The sequence below is a fragment of the Bombus terrestris genome, chromosome 4, assembly GCF_910591885.1.
Source record: "Bombus terrestris chromosome 4, iyBomTerr1.2, whole genome shotgun sequence".
NCBI classification, from domain to species: Eukaryota; Metazoa; Arthropoda; class Insecta; order Hymenoptera; family Apidae; genus Bombus; species Bombus terrestris.
The window spans coordinates 2,182,004-2,188,003 of record NC_063272.1 but is presented as its reverse complement, the minus strand read 5'-3'; positions in this window follow the sequence as shown (position 1 = coordinate 2,188,003).

The window sequence follows — 6,000 nt, the reverse complement described above, 5'->3', positions numbered from 1 at the left end:
CAATCCCCCCAACCAATCAAACACCCAGCCCTATCAAACTCACCACTCCCTCAAACTCCTATGCCCAAGCGGTACAAGGCACTCGATATACACCAAATAGCCACAGGGATCGTCCCCAAAATAGTGCCCCCACCCCACCTAATACAGACAACGTCTCTAGACTTGGAGAGCTAATAGAGAAACAATCAGAGCAAATAAACAATTTGCTATCATTATTAACACTCATCATGGATAAATTAATACGCCCCGACACAAAATAAAACCAAGACGCATAGCTCTGTGGAATGCCAACGGTCTAGCGCAACGCAAACTTGAGCTATAACTCTTCATAAAACACCAGCTAATCGACATAATGCTCATATCTGAAACCCACTTCACCGACAAAGACTACCTGAACATAATCGGATACAAGTTCTACCATACCCAACACCCCAGCGGAAAGGCCCACGGCGGCACCGGAATCATAATCAAATCAAACATTAAGCACTACGAACTTCCACCATTCCAAAAAGACTACCTCCAAGCAACAAACGTAGCAATTGAAGACTGTCATGGTACAATCACCACTTCAGCTGTATACTGCCCTCCCAGACACTCCATCGCTAAAGAAGACTTCGACTACTTCCTGGACACCCTGGGCAACAGATTTATAGCCGGAGGAGACTACAACGCTAAACACACCCAATGGGGTAGCAGACTGGTTACAGTACGAGGCAAAAACCTCCTCAACAGCATAATAACCAACAACCTCAACTACCTTACCACATACGAACCCACACACTGGCCCACCGACACAAACAAAATACCCGATCTCCTTGATTTCCTCATAACTAAAAATATCTCGTCAAGACACGTCCAAATCAATTCCTCGGCTGATCTCTCCTCTGATCATTCCCCCGTGATAGTAACAGTCAGTTCAACTATCATCGAGAATACACCTAATGGCTCCATTCATAACCAACACACCAACTGGCAGTTCTTTAGAGAAGTCTTTACCCACTTAACTTCAGCCTCAACCTCACTAAAAACCAATGAAGAAATCGAAGCAGCCACGGAATACCTAAATGCGAGCATAATAAACGCTATCCGCGTCTCCACACCGGCAAAAAAGTCCATCAGCAATCACGAATACCCCCAGTACATATTAAAAAAAATAGCAGAAAAACGTAAACTAAGAAGGATATGGCAGACACATAGAACACCGGAGGACAAACGCAAACTAAACAACGCAACTAGAAAACTATCCAAAACCATATAAAACTACAATAATGACCGTTTTCACAAATATCTCGCCAGCCTGTCCCCCACAGCCGGCTCTTTTTTTTTGCGTGGGGAGGGGAAAATGCTATTACGCATGCCCAGTGACCCGCATCCCTGGGTCATGTGGGAGTCGGTCGGATGTCGTTGCCATACCCACTAAAAACCCCTCCTCCTTCTTCCTCCGCTTGGAGGGCAGACAACCCCGGTAAAACCAGTCGGCAGTCGTCAGGGTTGTCCTTTCGTGCCCCGTTGTATCTACTTCTTCGGGCAGTTACTGCTCATGTCGTCCTCTCAGCCAATTCAGAATACTGGGCTGGTCTCCTTCTGCGGTTTTCCGTTGTTTCATGTTCTTGCCCTCATTGCTCCGCGTAGTTGTTGTTTCACTCGTTCTCCTCCTTGCCTCTTCCCAGGCCCTCGCTGTCGCCCTCCTGTGACACATGACGGTCTTGCAGAATTGCCTGAATTTATTCCAGCTCTCGTCCTTGGCGGTCACCGTGGCGATCAGATTGCCCACGTCTATCTTCCCGCCCAGAGCGTTCTCCAGCTCGATCCTTCTGTCCGTCCTCTTCGGGCACGCGAAGAGGGCGTGCTCTGCATCGTTGTTCGGGTCTCCACAGTCGAGACAGTTGCTGTCGCTGTCCCTGCCAATCCTTTTCCTATAGACACCGAAGCTCCCATGCCCGGTTAGCAGCTGCATGGTGTGGTGATCGATGTCCATCTTCTTTTTGGTAAATAACAGCGCACTCGGTATTGGCTTCTTTGTGATATTTTCCTTTTTGTAGTTGTTCCACTCCTTCTGCCAGTCCTCTTGGGCCTTCTTGCGAATCGCCTCCAGTTCCTCCTTCAGCTTGGAGCCGTCATCCGTGCCAATCCTGGACCCATGGATCTTGTTCCTCTCGTAGGTCTCTCCGAGCATCTTTATCTTTATGTAAATCGGGAGATTCCCGGTCAACACGCAAAGTGCCGCGTGGGAGACGGTACGGTATGCCGTCGTTGTTATGGGCCGTTCGTTGTGCTCGTTTCAGCTTTTTCCTGTACTTATCTGTATTCGCTGCTCTAGCCCACACCGGTGCTCCGTAAGTTACAATGGACTCCCACACATTGTAGTAGAGCCTACGAGCCAAGCTGGGCGGCCCGTTGATGTTGGGTAGAATTCCCCTAAGGGCTCCTATTAACTTATCGGCTCTCTTACACACCATCTCGATATGCGCACCGAACCTCCGACTGGAGTCGATGACGACTCCGAGATACCTGATGCGATCGACCGTTTCGATGTCCGAGGAGCCCAACCTGAGTTTCACCACTCTCGGCACTCGCAAGCTTGTGATGAGCATGACCTCTGTCTTTTCTCTCGCCAGGGTGAGCCCGACACTCGTGCACCAATCGTTGGCGATCCTTAGCATCGTGTTGATCTTGGCGGAGGCCTCTTCGTTCCTCCCGACGGAACATGTGATGGCTAGCTCATCCGCGAAGGAGGTTGCTCTGACCATTGTCATGTTGTCGAGTCTCTCGAGCAACCGGTCGTATACCAAGTTCCACAGGAATGGTCCGAGGATGGATCCCTGCGGAACTCCCGCCGCCACCTCGTGATCCACCGTGCCGTGCTGGTTGCTCACGATGATTCTCCTTCCGGATAGGTAGGATGGATTTTTGACCATCCATGGCAGCTTCCTCTTGTCAAATTCCTCGTATATGCTCTTCCAGCTGAGCGAATTGAAGGCATTGCTAATATCCAGGGTGATCATCACGCAAATTACCTTCTTCTGTTTGCAGATGTTGGCAAACTTCATCTCCTGCGTGATGGCATCTACCATGGGGGGGGGGGTCCGTGTCCCTGGGTGAATAGCCTCTGTAGGACTGCCTTCACCATGTCGATCGGCATGTCGTTTGTTGGTCCCTTGCTTTTACATTTCTTCATGACCGTGCGATAGGGTTTGCCCCAAGGGTCGCTCTCCAGTATCTTGCAGTATTCTGCCCAAGCTGTTTTTTTGCTACAGGCGATCTCCTTTTTTAACTGCCTACGGATCTCCTTGAAGGCGTTGACGAGGGGCTCGGTGTTGCCGGCATTCTTCTTTCTTTCTCTCGTCACCTTCCTGAGCGCTTTGTGCGCCTGCGCTCTCAGTTCCGCGATCATCGGGTTCCACCAGTAGTTCGCGTACTTGCGGCACGCCGCACCGTTCGATTCCTTAGCATCCCTTCGCACGTATCTTCGATGCTCTTTTGCAAGGGCTCGGCCCCATCCTCTCCGACAGCCGCGTTGAAGTCCTCCTTCTTCAGTGTGTCGTCGAATCTGCTCAGGAACTCCTCCGGCGACATGTCCTTGGTCACGTACCTGTAGAACTTCGATACGGTTCGGGTCTTCCTCGCCTTAAACCTGTGGAGCACGTACAGATGGTCCGAGGCCGAGTATTTGTCCAAGACCGCGCTTCCGGCGTGTATCTCGCTGACCTTGTTGGATACGCTTATTATGTCGGGGAAGCTCGTCTTCCCGTTCATGAAGAAGGTGTACTTTTCCTTGAGCCTCAATGGAAACACCCGGTGGCCGCTTAGTGCCTCCATTAAGACTCTCCCTCTCTTGTCTGTGGTCGATCCTCCCCAACAGGTTGACTTTGCGTTGAAGTCTCCGGCCACGACGACCTTGTCGTGTCTTCTAGCAACGCTCTTCGTCATAGTCGACAGCGTGTCTATGTATTTGGAGTATGCTAGCTTATTTATGTTGGGCGAACAGTATCCGCTGAAGCAGAAGACGTCGCCGACGCGGACGCCCACTATCCCGTCGCTCTTGACCTCTGTTGTTTCATCAGGCAGTTTGCCATTGAGGAGTGTGACCCATATCGAGGCGCCTCCTTTGGTGTCATTAAACCAGTGCGGTAGCTGTCTGTTCGGCTCGGAAATTATTATTATATCCGGCCTAAGTTCGATCGCGCATTGGTGCATCATGTCCTGCGCCAGCTTGCATCTGTTGAGGTTTATCTGCAGTATCCTCTTTTATTCGCTTTCAACCGCCTTCTATATTCTGGACAAGCCAGGGATCCGGTTACGTGGTCAAATTTCACTCCTTTCTCCTTGCTACAGATGGAGCAGCAGGGTGCGTTGACGCAGGCAGCTATCGTGTGGTCTTTGGCTCCGCACTTCCTGCAAATCTCCTTTCCAGGGCTTATCGCCGTGCATTTGTTCGCGATATGCCCGAACATGTGACATCTGAAGCACTTTACCACATTGGGTAGTGCCTTTATCGAGGCTATCGTCAAGCCGGTTCTGATCTTCCGGCTCGCCCCCTCTTTGGCCAGATAGGCTTTCGGCATCGTCACTATTGCCGATTGGGTGCCCCACGGCGCCACTTTTAGGGTCTTTACTTCGACCTCCGTGATGTCGCTTATGCCCAGTTGCATTACTATCTCCCTGGCTAGTTCTTCCTTGCCTACGAGCGGGTCTATATCCCTGATCTCTACGGAGGTCTTGTCGCGCATTGGTAGCGCTCTCACCTTGCCTCTTAGCGCCGTGTTCATAACCGCCGCGGTCTTTTTGGCGTTGCTACCTGCCTTCAGCTCGATCAGAATGTCACCTGTTCTGATCCTCCTTATTCCACAGCTCTCTTTTAGGGTCTCCCTTGCCCCCATCAAGTCTTTGTAGACCTGGATCCACTCCTTGTCTTGCCCTACTTTGACGAGGATGGCTTCGGGTCTGTTACGTATCCTCTTCGGTCCCTCCGGCCTCTTTGGCTTGTCCAATGCCGCCCTTTCTGCGTTCGCCTTCCTGACCACCGTCGGGGTGTCCGTTCTTTTTCCTCTCCTTCCGCGGACAGGGATCCAGTCTTCCTTTACATCGCTGTCCGTGCAGTCCGTAGTCTGTTTTGCCGAGCTGTTGCCGGCACAGGCTCCTGCGTAGGAGGCCTCCACGGTCGTTGGTCTCTTTCTCTTGGTGTCGCCCTTCCCCTCGACGGGCGATATCTCCTTCCTTTTTCCTTCCTTCTCCTCACTCCTACCCGGAGGGGTGGTCATCCTGGTGGCCGTGACTGTCCTAGCGTTCCTCTTGAGCCTCATCTCGTCCAACATCGAGTGGAGCTTGATCGCTTTTTTACTGATAGCGTCCCTCCTTTTCTTGATGTCGGTATCCTTTTTGCTCATGAGGTAGAGTCTGCTACCTATGCATTGGATTTCGCGGAAGACTTCTGTGATGATTTCCGTCATCGCCTTCCATTCGCTCATTTTGATAACGATACTGTCCTCGTCATTGCATTTGGTCTCGGCCGTTGCTCTGTTCGCCATGGCCTTCCTCCTGAGACATTCCCTTGGTGCCGCCGCTTCGCTGCCACTGTCCGACATTTCCGCCGGTGTGTCTAGCTCCGAGGTGCTGGCCGCTTCGTCCCTCGTTGCCATCGGCTGACTCCTGGCCAGGCTTCTCGTTGTCTTGCACGCGCACCCTCCACTGGGGACTTTCTCATATATCTGGTGATCTTGTCACCTTTCAACATTTTTTCCTTGGCGATTCGGGTCGCCTTTTCGGTGGGTGGTGTCTTTTCCTTGAGTATCTGCATTGGCATCTCGACATCCTCGATGATTCCCGCGATATCTTCATCAAATTCGAGGTATCTTCTTGTGCTTTTCTTGCACATCTTTTCCTCTGTGACAACTGCAGGTGTTTCTTGGTCCCCGGTCGTGTTTACCGAACGAGGGGAGGCCCTGGGATCGACCTTCCCCTCGCCGTTCGTCCAGTCGCTGGGTGACCGTCAGGTCGAGC